This window comes from Loxodonta africana, unplaced genomic scaffold, assembly GCF_030014295.1.
Source record: "Loxodonta africana isolate mLoxAfr1 unplaced genomic scaffold, mLoxAfr1.hap2 scaffold_29, whole genome shotgun sequence".
Taxonomy (NCBI): Eukaryota; Metazoa; Chordata; class Mammalia; order Proboscidea; family Elephantidae; genus Loxodonta; species Loxodonta africana.
The window spans coordinates 1,781,136-1,799,962 of record NW_026975011.1 but is presented as its reverse complement, the minus strand read 5'-3'; positions in this window follow the sequence as shown (position 1 = coordinate 1,799,962).

Sequence of the window (18,827 nt, the reverse complement as noted above, 5' to 3'; positions counted from 1 at the left end):
GCCTCCCGGGGACTTCTCCTACCGGCTGCGTCCCACGCCGCCCGTGGAACCGGCTGGTCCCCCTCCCGGGGTTAGTTCGGGGGGTGGAGCAGCTCTCTGTGCTTGTGCCCCTACCTGACTGGTACACTGGCTCCAGGCTCTGGAAACAATTGCTGCTTCCCCGTATTAGTTCGTTCTCCGTCTCTAAATCTGTGTTTGTTTTTCAGGGTTCGTAGATTGTTACGTATGTGATCGATTCACTTGTTTTTGCATGTCTTTATTGTAAGAGGGATCCGAGGTAGCGTCTGCCTAGTCCGCCATCTTGGCTCTGCCACTCTGTTTCATTTTTTACAGAGGGACATCTAGTTTTGCCAGCACCAATTGTTGGAAGACTGTCTCTTCCCCATTTAGTGGACTTCGGGCCTTTGTTGAAGATCAGTTGACCATAGGTGGATGGATTTACATCTGCATACTTGATTCAATGCCACTGATTACTGTGTCCGTCATTGTACCAATACCAGGCTGTTTTGACTATTGTAGCTGTATAGCAGTTTCTGAGGTCAAATAGTATGAGGCCGCCTGCTTTATTCTTCTTTTTCAATAGTGATTTACTTATCTGTGGCCTCTTACCTTTCCATATAAATTTAATGATTAGTTTTTCCATCTCGTTATAGAATGCTGTTGGACCGGCATTGCTTTGTACTTGTAGACTGCTTTGGGTAGAACTGACATTTTCACAATGTTGAGTCTACCTATCCATGTGCATGGTATGTTTTTCCATTTATGTAGGTCTCTTTTGGTTTCTTGCAGTAGGATTTTCTAGTTTTCTTTGTATATGTACTTTACATCCCTGGTTAGATTTATGCCTAAGTATTTTATTTTTTTAGGACTTATCTTAAATTGTGTTGCTTTACTCGTTTCCTTTTCCATGTTCTTTTTATTGTTGTGTAGGAATCCAACAGTTTTTTGTATGTTTATCTTGTATCCTGCTGTACTGCTGAATCTTTCTATTAGTTCCAGTAGTTTTCTTGTGATATCTTTGAGGATGTTTATGTACAGTATAATATCATCCTCAAATAGGTGTAGTTTTATTTCTTCCTTGCCTATTTGAATGTCCTTTATTTCTTTTTCTTATTGCTGTACGTCGGTCTTCTAGCACAATGTTTAATAGCAGTAGTGATAAAGGGCATCCTTGTTTTGTTCCTGTTCTCAGGGGGAATGTTTTCAGCCACTCTCTGCTGAAAATGATGATGGCTGTTGGTTTTGTTTAGATGCCCTTTATTATGTTGAGAAATTTCCTTTTTATACCTATTTTATTGAGAGTTTTTATCAGGTATGGGTGTAATACTTTATCAAATGACTTTTCCGAGTCTACTGAGATGACCATATGATTCTTTTGTTTTATGTATATGGTGGATTACATTGACTGTTTCTCTAATGTTGAATCATTGTTGCATACCTGGTATGAATTCCACTTGGTCATGGTGTTTTTTTTTTTTTTAATATGATGCTGAATTCTATTGGCTAAAATTTTGTGGAGAGTTTTTGCATCTATATTCATGAGAGATATTGGTCTGTAATTTTCCTTTTTGGGGGGTGTCTTTGCCTGATTTTGGTATCAGGGTTATGCTGTCTTCATAGAATCAGTTAGGAAGTATCCCTTCCTTTTGTATGTCTGCAATAGTTTTAGTAGTACTACTGTGAATTCTTCTTTGAATATTTGGTAGAATTCTCCAGTGAAGCCATCTGAGCCGAGGCTGTTTTTATTGGAATTTTTTTTTATTATCTTTTCAATCTCTTCTCGTTATGGATCTGTCCAGATTTTAGACCTCAGTTTATGTTAGTTTAGGAAGATAGTGTGTTTCTAGAAATTTGTCCATTTCCTCTAGGTTTTCAAACTTGTTGGAGTATAGATTTCATAGTACTCTGTTATGAACCTTTTTATTTCAGTTAAGTCTGTTGTAATGTCCCCCGTTTCATTTCTTATTTGGGTTATTTTTGTCTTCACCTGTTTTTCTTTTGTCAGTTTGACCAATGGTTTGTTGAATTTGTTGATCTTTTGATAGAACCAACTCTTGGTTTTGTTGCTCCTTTCTATTTTGTATTTCATTCACTTCTCTCTGATTTTTATGATTTCCTTTCTTTTCATGGCTCTGGTCTTCTTCTGTTCTTCTCTTTCCGTCTGTCCAAGTTGTATAGCTAGTGTTTTGATTTTGACCCTTTCTTCATTTTTGATGTGCGCATCTATCACTATTGACCCCTGGGCACTGCCTTTGCTGTGTCCCAAAAGTTTTAGTATGGGTTTCCATTCTCATTTGAGACTTTGAATTTTTAAAAATTCTCTCTTTGATATCTTGTATTACCCACTGGTTTTTAAGCAGGTTGTTATTTAGTTCCATATATTTGATTTTTTTCCTTGCTCTTCTTTTTATTAATTTCTACTTTTGTTGCTTTGTTATCAGAGAAGTTCCTTTGTATTATCTCAGTGTTTTGGGTTTTGTTTAAGGTTGCTTTGTGCCCTAAGATGAGGTCTATTCAGGAGAACGTTCCATGTGCATTGGAAAATAACATGTACTTTGCTGCTGTTGGGTGGATTGTTCCGTATATGTCTATGAGGTCAAGTTGATTGATTGTGGCCTTTAAATCTTCTGTATCTTTGTTGAGTTTCTTCCTAGATGTTTTGTCCTTTACCAAAACTGGTACGTTAAAGACTCCTACTATTATTATGAAGCTGTCAATTTCTTTACAGTGTTGTTAGAGTTTGTTTTATGTTTTTGGACCCATGTCATTGCTTGTGTAGATATTTATTATTGTTATGTCCTCATGGTGGATTGTCTCTTTAATCATTATATAATGTCCTTCCTTATCCTTTATGATTTTTGTTTTAAAGTCTATGTTATCTGAGATTAGTGTTGCCTCTCCTGTTCCTTTTTCGTTTGTCATTTGGCTACTATACTATTTTCCATCCTTTCATTTTTAATATATTTATGTCTTCATTTCTAAGGTGTGCCTCTTGTAGACAGCATATTGATGAATTCTGTTTTTTAACCCATTCTGTCACTCTGTGTATCTTTACAAGTACATTTAAGTCATTTACATTCAGTATGATTATTGATAGGTATGAGTTTATTGCTGTCATTTTGTAGTGTTTTGTGTGTGTGTGTGTGTGGTGCAGATGTTTTCTTCATACCTCTTTCTCTCCTTTACTGAATTCCTTTTGTTTGTGTATTTTTCATGTCTTTCACTTTCGTAGATTTTATGTTTATTGAGTGTCTATGTTATCTAGTGCTGCTATAACAGAAATACCACAAATGGATGGCTTTAACAAACGGAAGTTTATTTTGTCACAGCCTAGTAGGCTAAAAGTCCAAATTCAGGGCATCAGCTCCAGAGGACAGCTTTCTGTCTTTCTGTTGGCTCTGGAGGGAAGTTCTTGTCATCAGTCTTCCCTGGTCATGGAGCTTCTCAGCACAAGGACCCTGGCTCCAAAGGACACTCTCTGCTCCTGGTGTTGCTTTCACTGTGGTATGAGGTCGCCATCTCTCTCTCTCTCATATCTCAAAAAAGATTGGCTTAAGACACGAATCTTCCTATAGATTGAGTCCTGCCTCATTAACATAACTGCTACTAATACCATTTCATTAAATGATACTAATCTCATCTCATTAACAACACATACGCAAATCACATCAGATGACAAAATAGTGGACAATCACACAATACTGGGAATCATGACATAGCCAAGTTGACATATTTTGGGAGGACACAATACAATCCATGACACTGAGACTTTATCTTTTTCTTCTTTATTTTAATGAGGTTTATTAACTTTCTTTGTGGTTATCTTAAAATTTACACCATCTTCCTAAGTTTAAACCAGTCTTTTATTACATGATATCACCTTGACTTCCTTTCCATTTGAAAATCCTGTACCTACACTGTTTATTCTCACTTTTATTGTTCTGATGTTGTTATCATTTGCAGATTGACTTCCCTTGTTCCCTGTTGTCCTTTAGTGCTCATCAGCTAGGTTGGCACCTGGCTGATACTCTCCTGTGTCCTAGATTCAGGTTGTTGTCTGATGTCATTGGTTCTCTAACTGAAGGACTCCTTTTCATAATTCTTGTAAGTTTGGTTTGGTTTTGACATATTCCCTTAATTTCTGTTTATCTGGAAATTTCCTAATTTCTGTTTATCTGGAAATTTCCTAATTTCACCATCCTATTTGAGTGAGAATTTTGCAGGATGTATTATTCTTAGTTGACAATTTTTCTTTCAAGTTTTTATATGTCATCGCATTGCCTTCTTGCCTGCATGGTTTCTGCCTAGTAATCAGAGATTAGTCTTATAGTGTCCCCTTTGCATGTGACTTTTCATTTTTCTCAACTACTCTCAGGATTCTTTTTTTGTTTTTTGTTTTGGCAAGTATAATTATGATATGTTTTGGTGACTATCTTTTGAAGTCTGTTCAATATGTGTGCTTTTTTTGAGCTTCTTGGATGGTCAGTTTTTCATTTTTCATTATATTAGGGAAGCTTTCTGTCAGCAAGTCTTCAGAGATTCTCTCCGTGTTTTCCATTTTCTCCCCCTGTTCTGAAATTCCTGTCACTCACAAATTCCTGCTTCTGATTGTATCCCACATGGTTCTCAGGTCTTCTTTATTCTTTTTTCAGATTTTTCCTCAAAAAAAGTGGTACCCAAGGATTTGTCTTCAGTTTCACTGATCTTGTGTTCCCTTGTTTCAAATTTGCTCTTAAAACCTTCTATTGCACTGCCCATTTCTAAAATTATTTTGTCTTCTGCATTTCTAATTGATGTTTTTCTGTGATTTCTAATTGTTTATTTATTTTGACATTTTGCTCTTGTATTATTTCCCCAAATTCTCCCTTTGCTTTGTGTTTTCCCTGATTTCTGTCTGTATTTTCCATGATTTTGTCTGTTTTTCCTTAGTTTTGTCTGCCTTTTCCTTCATCTCTTTTTTAATCTCTTGTAGAGTCCTAAATATTAGACTTTTGAATTCTCTATGAGGTAATTCCAGTGCCTTTACTTCTACCAGAGTTTATGTGGTGTTTTATTTTGGTTGCTTTTTGGACCCATCCTGTCCTATTGTTTTTAATATGTTTTGATATTGTCTATTGTTTCCAGGACATTCGGGAATTATTTTCTTCATTTATTGATTGTAGATTTGTTTGTTTCATCCTGTTTTTTGTTTTATCCGGTTATTCTCAGCAGGCAGGCTGGGTGTCTTTTGTTGTTTGTCTGTGGGCATACTTCTCACCACCTTGCCCAGGTGGGCAAGGCTGGTTGCTCAGCTATGATGCAGCTGGGAAGGTCCAGTAGGGAGGGGAGAGAGGGATGGATCATTTGCAATATGAACTTGGGCTGACAGGGAAGTGCTGATGTGGTTCAGAGGTCCAGGGGTTTGCACTGATGCCTCTCATGGGTCCGACACTTTGTGTGTGGTGTAGATAGGCAGGAGGCAAGGGAGAGAATGCAATGTGTGGAACTAAGCAGGTGACAGAAAGAAGAGAAATAAGAGACAGAGAAACAATCAAAACAAAGCAAAAAATGGAGAGACAAAAGAAAAAGAAGTAAATACAATGGCAGTGTGGTGGAATTCAGCAGGTGGGGCAGGGCATACCCAGGGAGGCCATGTGCTGGTGAGTTTCTAGTTGAGGGAGCCTAGCTCAGCCTGTTGAGAAGGTGCATGGGCAGTGCATGGGGCTAGTTGGACTGGAGAAAGGAAAGGAAAGAAGGGAAAGAGAAAGAGGAAACAAAACAACAACAAAAATAAATATGGTGCTGAAGGAGTCTACTGTTGGGGCAGAGTGGCAGCAGGGTGTTGGCAAGCTGATGTCTTTCTCACCGGCTGGTGAGGCATGGCCTGTCAGGAAAGAGTGAACGCAGTGCAGGGCCTAGGTGGAAGGAAGAAGGAAAGGACAAGAAGAAAGAAAAAGAAAAAATATGGTGCTGAGGGACCCAGCCTGTGGGAGTAGTGCAGACCCAGAGAAGCCGTGTGCCAAAGGCTCTCTAACCAAGTGGTGCATCAAGCCTGTCAATAAGGAGGGGGTAGCTCACAGGACTAGGTGGGCAGGAGAAAGAAAAAGGAATGAAGAGAGACAAAAGAAACAACTACAAAAAGGGGAAAAAAGCAGAAACAAATAAAAATTGTGCTGAGGAAGCCAGTTTGTGATGGTGATGCAGAACTGGGGAGGTGGCATGCCAGTGTCTCTCTAACCTAGTGGTGCATCACAACTCTTTGAGAGAGGGTGGGGGTGGCACACAAGGCTAGGTGTGTGGGAGAAAGGAAGAGGAGGTGGGGGTGAGAGAGAAGAAACAGGAAAAAAGGGAAAGAACAAAGAAAACAAACTAAAGCAATATTGTGATTAGGGACCTGGCTGGTGGACATAATGTAGGCCCAGGGAGGCTGTGTGCTGGTGGCTCCCTAGCCGAGTTATGCAGTAAGACCGTTCAAGAAGGAGCAGGGACACTATACAAGAATAGATGGGTGGGAAACAGGAAAGGAGAAAGATAGAGAGTAGAAAAAAAAAAATATGGTGCTGAGCCAGCCAGTGGCAGCAGCATGGATCCAGGGCACTCTAGCCCAGAGGTGCAACCCTACCTGTTAAGATGGGATGGGGGCAGCACATGGGTCTAGGTGGGTGGAAAATAGGGAAAGAAGGATGAGATAGAGAAAAATCTGGAAAAAAAATGGGCTGAGAGACCCAGCCAGTGTGGGCAACACAGAACAGGGGAGGCCATGTTGGCAGCTCTCTAGCTGAACAGTGTTATACAGCCCGTCAAGAAGGGACGGGAATGGCACATGGGGCTAGCTGGGTGGGAGAAAGCAAAGAAAGGTAGGGAGAGAGAGAGAAGCAGGAAAAAAAATGGTGCTAAGAGACCTGGCTAGTGGGGGTGGCACAAAACTGAGGAAGATATGCCAGTGGCTCTCCGGCCCAGCAGTTTGGCATAGCTTGTCAATAAAGGATGGGGACAGCAAAGGGGCTGGCAGGGTGGAAGAAAGAAAAAGAAGGAAAGGAGACAGAGAGAAGAAACAAAGGCAATAATAATAATAATAAAAATAATCGGCACTGAAGGAGCCAGCTGGTGGGGTCGAGGAGGACCTGGGCAGCAGTGAACTGGTGTCTCTCCATCCGCGTGACTGTAGCCCATTGGAAAATGGAGGAGGTCGCATAGAAGGAAGAAGGGTGAGGGGTGGGAAAGCCTGTATCCCTGCTTGCTGAGTGCTATAACTCCTGTTGGAAGCCCTATGAAGTTGCCTTCCTGTACTCCCCGTCTGCATTCCTTGGTGGTTATAGTCCAAGATGGGGAATCTGTGCCAAGTTAGCTGGCAGGGAACCTCCACTCCACAGTTCTCCTCATTCTCTGTTCTCTGTAAGTTTCTTACCCCCATTCAGTGCTTGATCAAATTCTTTCCCTTCATTTGATGCTTAGGGTTCCAAGATTGACATTTGTGCCTGTTTTACTTAGTTTTGGGGGTCTTTGCTGCAGAGGGACAGCATGGTGCTTCTGTCCATAGCACCATGTTGGCTTCCCTATCAGCAACTGTAGCTCTTAACAACTGTGCCACCAGGGCTCCAAGAATTTTTCAAAACAAAACAATAAAACAAACAATGACAATAAAAGCAAACAACTGGGCACTTTATAGCAAAACTACATGAAATTTCTAAGTGAGAAGATAGTTAATCATGAAACAACTTTTATACTTATGGAACAATTCAGACTATTTCATATTGTGAGAGCTATGGAAAGTTACTTCCCCACGTCCTTCCCTCATAAATAGTCCACTTCATCAATATTTTCAATTCCAGCGTCATGAAGTTTTCAAACAGTCCTCTTATGTGATAAGATCTGTAAAAGAAGAAGGAAAATCACCTCACTATTTTTTATATCGGATACATGTATTTTCATTTTCTTTATAGTAAGGGCATATATGTAGTCTATTATTCTTATAATTAACTAAATTTTAGCTCCATTAATACTCCCTAGTGGATTGTATGTGTTTTATTTTTTTTGTTTCTCCTGCTCTCTATCTTCCTTCAAATTAGTTTAAAGTGTAATTTGCCATTTTTTAAAAATGTTTGGGATGGAAACTTAGATCATCCATCAAGATGGATGAACTTTCAGCCTATTCCTCTGTTCTCATGTGTTTATTTAAGGCCATACAATTTCTTAGAATGTTAACTTGACCTGCATTTACAAATTTTGATACGTAATTTTGTTATTTTCATTTCATTCAATTGTAAGTATTCTAATTCCTGTTGTGATTTTATTTTCACCTATACATTATTTATAAGTATATTGCCTAAATGTCCATGCATATTTGGATTTCTAGTTATCTTTGAATATTATTAAAAACAGCCCATTTCATTTATATTTACAACTCTACTGGTATAATTTTTTTAAAATTCTATGATGTCAGAAAATATGCTTTATTTAACTTAAATTATCTGAAATTAGTTGAGTCTTATTTTATGGCCCAGCATGTAGTCAAATTTTTAATAAACATTTCATGAACATTTGAAAATTGTAAGTGTTGTGTCGTTAAGTACAGTGTTCTAGTTAGTTCAACTTGGTTGAGTTCATTAATCACATAATTTAAATATTCTATACCTTTATTTTATTTTTGCTTTGTATATAATTACTGAGCTATTTAAATCTCCAAAATTCCTACGGATTTTTTTTTTATTCTCTTTGTAGTGCTGTGAATTGCTAATTTCCAATACTTTAACATTGTGCATACCAATCTGGAATTGTTCTATCTTCTTGATGAATATAACTTTTTGTCATTATGCAAAATATCTATACTGATTTATATTAATATAGCTGAACCAGCTTTTAAAAATATTTTATCACATTTTTGGTGAAAATATACATAACAAAGCACACTTCCATTTACAAAATTTCTACAGATAATGTTCAGTGACATTGTTACATTCTTCACAATTTGTCAACATTGTCATTATTTCCATTCTAGTTGTTTCACTCTCATGGCCTCACAAACTTCTAATGACAATCCTACTGAAATATAGACACAGATAAATTCTAAATAATGTGACTTCACAATAAAATACCTTATATTATGTTTAAGAGGTCACCAAGTAATAGCAAGCAGAAACAATAACTGCTGAATAGACTCATAAAAACTAAAGAATTTGAAAGAATTCACACAAACTATACTGAAGAATGTTTAATAGTTTGATGAAATAAACTTTTCCCAGTATATTTAAGTACATATATAAGACTATTGAACAGCAGGAATTTTTTTAAAAATGTGACCAATTGAAATTAAAGTAAAAATTGAGGTAAAAATTTAATATATAAGCTACATAGATGATTGACATATTTGTTAATAAATAAAACCGGAAGCCATGAGTACATAATGATATTAAGTAATTAATAAGTTGAAAGTGATATGAAGATTGATATATCTAGGGTTTTCAAAGTATCTTCCCACAAAATGCTTATTAATTACAAATATAAAACATTACTTTTATGGTGAAGTCTGTCAAAAGCCACGTTATGCAAGAGATAGGACTCAATGAAAAAAATTGAATTACTTCTGTGATTCTGGTGCCAAAAAATAAATTAATGGAATCTAATCAGGTGAAAACCTCAGAAAAACACAAATCAAGGGACATTATATAAGCTTACCAGAAAATAATCTCCAACATGCAAGAAAGTTAAGGAAAGTCTGAAAAACCATTCTGTATTAAATGAAATTAAAGAGTCATGCTAATCAAATGAAAACATAACTCTGAGCTATTTATACCTCTATAAACTTATAAAAATTGAATGGAATTGGGATATTGGGTGTTATTAATATATCAATGTTGGAACCATCAATGTTAGTGTGCTACTGTTCTAATATTTATTAAAAACGGATTCATGTTATTATACAGTAGATATTTTCTTTTTTGTAAGGAATGCACACTGCAGTGTTGAGCAGGAGGTAAGGCATCAAATGATTCAGGAAAAAACAAAAAATTTCTTGCTCTGTATTTGTAAATTTTAATTTTAAGTTTAAGATGGTTTCAGAATAGAAATAATAATTAATAGGAGCCATTTAAATACTCCTTCTCAAGCCTTAGGGTGGGTCACAATCAAGTTAGTGGAATCTTAATATATCGCCTAATGAAGGCAAGAGAAAAGCTCCTGTTTGAGATAAGGTCTCTGACCAGTAGAACTACTCATCTAGCCCCAAAACCCAAAAAACGAAACTGGTTGCTGTTGAGTAGATTCCGACTCACAATGACCCTATAGGGCAGAGTACAACTGCCCCATAGTGTTTCCAGGAGCGGCTGGTGGATTTGAACCACCGACCTTTTGGCTAGCAGCCAAGCTCTTAACCACTGCGCCACCAGGGCTCCCATATAGCTCTGGGGGAGTGGAATATCGAAATCTTGTTGGCATCCCATATAGAGTTTCAATCGTTTGTAGTTATCTTTTGGGAGAGTGTTCCCTCAGCTTTGTATTTAAATCAATATACAGCTTTGTGGCTTTTCTTTTTTCCTTGATGTAAGTGGTAGGTCCTGAACACCAGTTTCCACAGATTTCTTTTTCTTTCTTCTCTTTATTTCAATTAATTCCCCTGAGTCTTTTATGAGCAAATTGATAAAACTGTAGCTTTTGTTAGGGAACAATTGTAAACATAGTCATTCTTTGTTATGAAGAGTGGGTTGCTTTAACCTGAGACCTTTCCTAAAATGCCCTTCTCTTAGAGCATCATTTTCATTTAAGTTTAAACATTTAAGGAAAAAAATCAGAAAACCTCTATTTGGTAAGCAGAAAGGGCATTCTAATTGAATTTTCTACGATATCTAGGTTCTGTGATTTTTGTAGTGTATGTAATATTGGGAGATATTAACAGATACATATACTTTCCAAATCACCTCTCTGCTTTGAATCCTTCCCACGAAAAGCATTGGAATTAAATTTCTTATGCAAATAATGGAATGTTTTCTAATATTATAAATGCAATAATATTCAACATCTATTATTTGACTTTTGTGTATAGCATGTGTCCTTAAAGGAGAAGGGAAATCAATAAATCCTGCATACGGCAAGTCACCTAGCTCATAGGTGAAGGTAGTTCTACAAGTACAATAGTTATAACCATTGACATCTGGATCATCATACATGCTCTGTGTAGATGCAGTATTCAAAGCTGCCTGATTATATAGGGACTGATATAAACTGTAGCATTATAGGCTTTTTACTGTATGTAACTATGATCATTCAGCAGATTTTGAAGAGTAAAATTAGCTTCTGTTTTGCAGGTTTTTAAGAAAGCAGCATATAGACTTGTCACCTAGACACATGATGTTAGCAAAAATTGTTTGACTGACTCAGAGAGTTTCCTTTCCCACTGAGTTACAGCAAAACTGGGATTAAAGAAATGGCAGTGCAGATATACATATTTGATAAATAAACACTCATGATCACTCAGCTTCTCATCCTTTCAGTAGTCAAGGAGTAGAAGAAAAATTGCTACTATCCTTGTGTTCTGGTTTTGAGATTTACACAATCAATACTTCAGAATTTTTCATCAATATCTCTCTTGCTGTCACTCTCTCTTTTCCTGAGCAAAATGAAGATAGAAGGGACTACCACGTATAAAATACTGGGGAAAAAAGCCACTTGGAAATAGGAGCACTGTACTTTTTTTTTCAATAGTTATCATTTAAAACACAAAACAAAATTCTTATAAGAAAATAGATGTGTTTATTGCATTGAGTAGAGAGTGAGAAAAATGAAATTCAGGAAAAACTAATAAAATTCTTATATGCAGGAATAGATAAAATTATTTTTATTCATGTGAAAAGCATACATTAATAACCCATGGAATGATTTTAAAATGAATAAGGAAAACATTTTGCAAATGCATTTATTTAAATACCATATGAAACCTGTAAATTAACTTTGACGTTAAACATAGATGAATGCTTGGATAGCACCTCAATATCTTCCTTCAGATAAAGAGAAAAGCTCTCTTTTCTGTCCTAGACATCTATAGAAGGCCATCATCTACTGAACATAATGTATCCAGTCAGCAATTTAGGCCTATTCGTCTGTAGAGAAAAGTCTTATTTATGGATTTAAGAACAATGACATTGAGTGCCAAAAACAATATAGTTAGGATCATAAGTGAGTATTGACTACCACTTCCATACCAGTCTTTGAATAACAAAATGATTTTATTGAATTACTTCTAGTTATTAAAACACCTAGTTATTAAATCATCCTCATATTTATACTAAAAAGACAAAATTATTTATTGTGGTTGGCTCAAACAGGGAAAAAAATATTATTTAAGAGTTTACAAATTACCTGAATACAAGACAAAGATCAAATCAGAAAATAATCGATTTTGATTTGTTTTATTTTTCCTGTAGCTACGGTTTTTCTCCCAATTTGTTTAGAATTTTGAAATTGCTAACTGTATCTTGAAGATATTTCAAAATGATAAGTTTAAGTGATTATGAGAAGACTAATGATTTGGAACCAGAAAAATAGTAATTAAAGAAAATAAGTCAAAGGAACAATGGAGCAGTACTGCATTGGAACTAAAGTATTAATGGCATATATTAGAGAAATTCAATTGTAGTTAAGGAAAATATGTAACTACCAATATTTCTATAAGTTTCATCAATTTTTTAAAAATTCATAAAATAAAAATTGTTGAACATACATTGTAAATTGACATTGGAAAAGCTGCCTAGATTTTATAAGGCTTTTTTTTTTTGCAGTAATTTATTAAACACACACAGAAGATACATAGAGAATGCTTTGGTTGACCTGCACTATAATTTTATGTATCATCTGCCTTGTTAAACTGCAGCAAATATTTACACTTGTTTACATTTCTGGATATCAGATTTTTTCCTGATGTAGCTTTAAAATTTTTTTTTTTCTGCTTTTGGAGTTGTTTCCTAATGTCAGTTTAATAGGTCTCAAAACTGAAATGAAGAACCAGTCAAGGGAGACAGAATTCATTCTCTTGGGACTCACAGATGACCTACAGTTATAAATTGTGATCTTTATATTTCTCTTTCTCAACTACATTTTGAGTGTGATGGGGAACTTATCCATCCTCCTCCTCACCCTACTGCATCCTCACCTCAAGACTCTAATGTATTTCTTCCTACAAAATTTCTCCTTCTTAGAAATCTTATTGACAAAAATGTCTAGATTGTTGTCTAGATCCTTGACAACCATTGTGACTAAAAACAAAATCATTTCCTACAATGGTTATGCATCTCAATTATTCTTTTTCTTTTGTCAGGAGTTACAGAGTTGTACCTTCTGGCTGCCATGTCCCATGACCACTATACAGCCATCTGCAAACCCCTGCATTACTCAATCATTGTGAGAAGCAAAGTGTGCTACCAGCTTCTACTCAGTTCATGGACAGCTGGCTTTCTGATTACCTTTCCACCGTTGGTCTTGGGACTAAAGCTGGAATTCTGTGCTTCCAAAGTAATTGATCATTTCATGTGTGACGCTTCTCCTATCCTGCAGATTTCTTGCACAGACACTCACTTCCTAGAAATGATTTCATTTGTTTCAGCAGTTATAACACTAGTGGTCACACTACTCTTAGTAATTCTTTCCTATACATATTTTTTATACATATATAATCAAGACCATTCTAAAAATTCTCTCTGCTCAGAAGAGAACAAAAGCTTTTTCCACTTGTCCTGCCACATGATTGTAGTTTCCCTTACTTATAGTAGCTGTGTCTCCATTTACATGAAGCCATCAGCAAAAGAAAGGGTGACTTTATCCAAAGGTGTAGCTTTTATCTATACCTCAGTTGCCCCTTTACTCAATCCCTTCATTTACAGTCTTAGGAACAAGCAAGTGAAACAAGCTTTCAAGGATACACCCAAAAAAGTTTTCATTTTTTTCAATAAATAAGGAAAAAACTAAAATCTTGACAGTGAATATATTTTTCGTTCCTTTTTTCATGTTTACTTAGTTTATCCTTTCAGCAAGTTAAATTTCTTACAGCATTTAAACAAGTCTTTCAGCACAATACACTTCCCTACTTTTTCTTTAATAGTTCTTGCAGTGTTAATATTAAGAGTTCCATCTTCAAATTTTCACAAATTTTAACTTTCTTTTAATCCCAAAGATATGCAACTTCAGGGTCGTGAAAACAAAATTAGTTATATATTAATTTTTCCTGTACAAATTTGCCTGGATAAGTGTAATTAGTTTGCATGCATTTATTATACGTATACCTTGTCATATACTACACTAGTTATAATTTGTGTCTTCTTTAGAATAATACACGTTGCTATGCAGAGAGAAAGAAACAAACAGTTATCAAACAGTATGATTTCTCGTACGGTAAAGCTCCACACAAAATTGTGTTCTTATAGTAATGAAGGTTTAATTATTTCAGTGTATCAGCAATGCAGCTCGAAAAAGGGTAATTCTTATGACAGTTGTGATATATAGGAAAAAAGAGTAAAATGGTGTTACAGGCATGTGTATAACAACATGCACAATGTTTGAGGCACTAGTTCCTAGGTCAAGTGTCACTAGCTTGATAATGGGAATGTAGGCTTTTAAGCCAGTCAGCCAGATATAAACCCAGGATAACATGTGAGCCTGGTCAAATTTTAAAACTCTGTTGCTGAGTCTCTCCATTTATGAAATAGATACAATAATAGTTCTTACTTGTTGTTTATTTCGAGAATGCAATGAGGCAGTATGTATAAAGCATTTTTAGATCAGAACCTGGCCCACAGTGAGTTATCAACAAGGGTTAGCTCCCCTTAGAGGGAAAGCTTGCCTCACTCAGGGTAGTATGTAACAAGGGAAGAAAAAGAGGCAGCTTCAAATCATAAAAAGCTTTTATGACCTGAAATGTATTAGGATTTAATCTGATTGGTCTGTAGACCTGAAAATTTAGTGTGAATACATTACCGAGATAAAAATTCCATGTGTCTGTACCTAAAATAACTTTTTAAGTCACGTGGAATAGTCTAGAAACATGGACTGTAGATGATTCTGAGGCTGATTTTTCACAATGTGATCAGATTTTTATTTTATAAAGATTGATCTGTTAAACGTGCTGAGAATGGTTTTTTAGATGTTTGGAGTTAGGAAGACAGGGGAGAGGATCAACACTTTAAGCTAAATGAGATATTTTAAAGGTCAAAAACACAATAGTGACAGTGGCTTGCAAGCTCAGAGATCAGACTCCAGAGATGTTCAGGGGAATGAACTGAGGTTAAACTGTTGAACATTTTCATGTCCAGGATAAGCGAAAGAAAGTTATTTAAAAAAAAAAAAAGACTCTTCTTGGGCTATCCCTGCTGTCCACTCTGTGCACAAGCACCGAAATGACTAAAGTCTTTTTTTAAAAAAGAAGTTTTCTTAATATCTGCCAGATCAAAAAAATCACCTATAAAACATATGGGGTTCTATATTGGATATAATTTTTCATTAGAGACATATAAGTGAAGAATTTACTGTGGTGATTGATGGCTGTTATGGATTAAATTGCACCCGCCCCCACCAAAATGTGTGTCAACTTGGCTAGGCCATGATTGCCAGTAACGTATGATTGCCCACCATTTTGTCATCTGATGTGATTTTCCATGTGTAGTAAATCCTGCCACTATGAAGTTAATGAGGCAGGATTAGAAGCAGTTACATAAATGAGGTAGGCTTAATCTACAGGATTAGATAGTATGTTGAGTCAATCTCTTTGGCAATATAAAAAAGAGAAGCAAGCAGAGAGACAGGGAGACCTCATACCACCAGGAAAAACCACCAAGAACATAGCACATCATTTGGACCTGGGGTCCCTAAACTGAGAAGCTCCTCAACCAGGGGAAAATTGATGACAAAGACCTTCCTGCAGAGCCAACAGAGAAAGAAAGCTTCCCCTGAAGCTGGCATCCTGAATTAGGACTTGTAGACCCCTAGACTCTGAAAGAATAAATTTATCTTTGTTAAAACCATCCACATGTGGTATTTCTGTTATAGCAGTGCTAGATAACTAAGACAATGGCATATCTATTATTTCTGTGGCCTTGAATAGAAATCATTTAGTTTTTATTTGTGTTCAAATTTGTTTTACAATCTTTCAAAGCAACATTTTTTAGTCATCTACTTTTCCTTGGCAGAAAGAAGAGTGTTAGTTCATGTGATTATATTCATGGGCCTGAGAACTTTCACTCACACAGTTTGTTTTTTCAATATACTTTTTAAAAATTACTCGAGCCTTATCAGATAAACGATGGTCAAATATTTTTTCCATTCTATCAATTATATTTTCATTTTCTTGGTAGTGTCATTTAATGCACAAAACTTTTTATGAAATGGAGAAAAGAATACTTGCTTTTAATGTACAATATGTAATTTGTATGATAATTTTTTACAAAGAATGAGCAGGATCAAGATACACTGAACATTATTGAAATTAAGACATCATTCATCTGAATTAGTAGGTTTTACATTAAGATGCTAACTGTAATCCACAAGAAATCTTTAAGAAAATAAATAACTTGAAACATATGCTGTAAAAGATACAATAAATAAATTTAAAGGTACACTAGGACGTACCAATTTAACACAAAAGAAGCCAGCAATCCAGGAATAGACTAATAAAAAAGACATAAGGATATTAAGAAAAAGGAAGACATAAGTCCTACTTTATCAGTAATTAAACTTAAACAGTGAAACAACCCAATTGAAAGGCAGGGACTGGAAACATAGTCTAAAAAGAGAACATAACCCAAATATATGTCTGTCTATTATACGCACTCTTTAGATTAAAAGACACAAATAGATTGAAAATAGGATTTAAAAGATAGGCCATGTATTCCGGATTGGAAGTGTCCCCGAAACATATATGTTGAAGTGCTAAAAATTGTACCTGGAAGTTGTGACCTTGTTTGGGAAAATAGCGCTATTCTTGGAAGATAAAAGAAAAACCTTTGCCATCCTGTTGATTATAACTCATAGTGACCATATAGGATAGAGGAGAACCACCCCATAGGGTTTCCAAAGAGCAGCTGATGATATTGTCACTTAAGCCATACCAGAGTAGGATAAGTCCTATTCCATTCTGAGTGGTATCTTAAAAGGAGATAACGGAGAGGGAGATGGAAAGAAACACACAGAGTAAGACAGATGCCAGGTGATAATGGAGGCAGACACATCTATAAGCATCCATAAGCATGCCAAGAATTGCAAAGGGCTACAAGAAGCTACAAAGAGCCCTGACGGTGCAGTAGATAATAGCTCAACTCCTAACCGAAATGTCAGCAGTTGGAATCCACCAGCCGCTCTTTGAAAACCCCATGAGAAAGTTCCGCTCTATCCCATAAGGTTCCTATGAGTTGGAATTGACTCAACGGCAACAGGTTTTTTGTTTTTTTTTTTTTAGCTGCAAGAAGCTGAGACAGGAAGATCTTTCCCTAGAACAAACAGAGAGAGAGCTCATAGACCCATTAATGAATTTGGGCCTCTAGTCTTCAGAACTGAGACAGTAAATTCTGTTCTTGAAAGCCATTTACTTTGTAGTATTTTGTTATGGCAGCACTAGGAATCTAACATACCATGTGAGCAGTAGCCAAAAAAAAAAAAAAAAGAGCTGGGTTGCCTATAATAATATTTGACATATTAGACTTTAAGACAAAAAAGTTACAGGATACAAATAATATTTTATAATTATAGAGTGTCAATCTATTGGGCAGAATAAACAATTATAAACATGTATTCACCTAACATTTCACAATAATAGTTAGAGACTTCAATAACTCATTTCCAACAATGGATATAAAACTAGGCAGTATACATGGACATACTCCAGAGTGACCATATACCAGACTATAAAACAAACAAAAAAAAACCTAAATAAATACAAAATTGAAATAATACAAAGGAAGTGAAAAACAGCATGCCAAAATATATGGATTGAAGCTTTAGAATCGTTTATAGAGAAATTAATAGCTCCAAGTGTCTATGTTAAAAAGGAAGACAGATCTCATATCAATAAACAAATGTTTTACCTTTGGAAACAAGAAAAAGAAGAGTAAAATGGCACAAAACAAACAAAAGAGAGTACATATTACATGATTTTATTCATATGAAATTTTAGTAAATGAAAACTAATTGTAGATCCATTGTTGCCTGTATAAACATAGATGTAGGTGTTAATATTGATGTAGATATATATAAATATTTGACATAATAACTATATATATATATATTTTGTGAAATCAAAAAGTTCACTAATGAGAGGACAGTACCAGAGTTTCAAATCTTTGATTAAAATATATTTATTGAGTATAAATTATGTCACCTTTACCAGGCACTAGAGATATAAATATAAAACAGCCAAGGCCTGTTTCTTCCAGGTTAGGTAGTAATTTAATACAAACAGGTTTATGTACAAATAATTTCAGTAGAGTAAGCTAAGAGGACAAAGTTTTGGGAGAGCAAAGAGGAGACAGCACCTAATCTTGGCTTTACACAAAGGGAAGATTTCAAGGATTTTATTAAATTTAGACCAAACTTTAAAGAAAAGTATGGGTATATATGTGTGTGTATTTGTATGTATGTGAGCACGTCTGAAAATGCCTAGTGTTTACAGGAGTAAATGAAAGATTTGATGATGTTAGCGCAAATGTTGCAAAGGGCCTAGATTCTGGGTTGCACAGGGTTAGTTTAAGAACAACAAAAAAGAGAAATAACTGATCTCCCAGCACTTGTCCAAAATAATTTTCTACAATAATGGAAATGTTCTATAATCTGTGCTGCCTGATACATTAGCCACTAGACACATGTGGCTACTGATCATT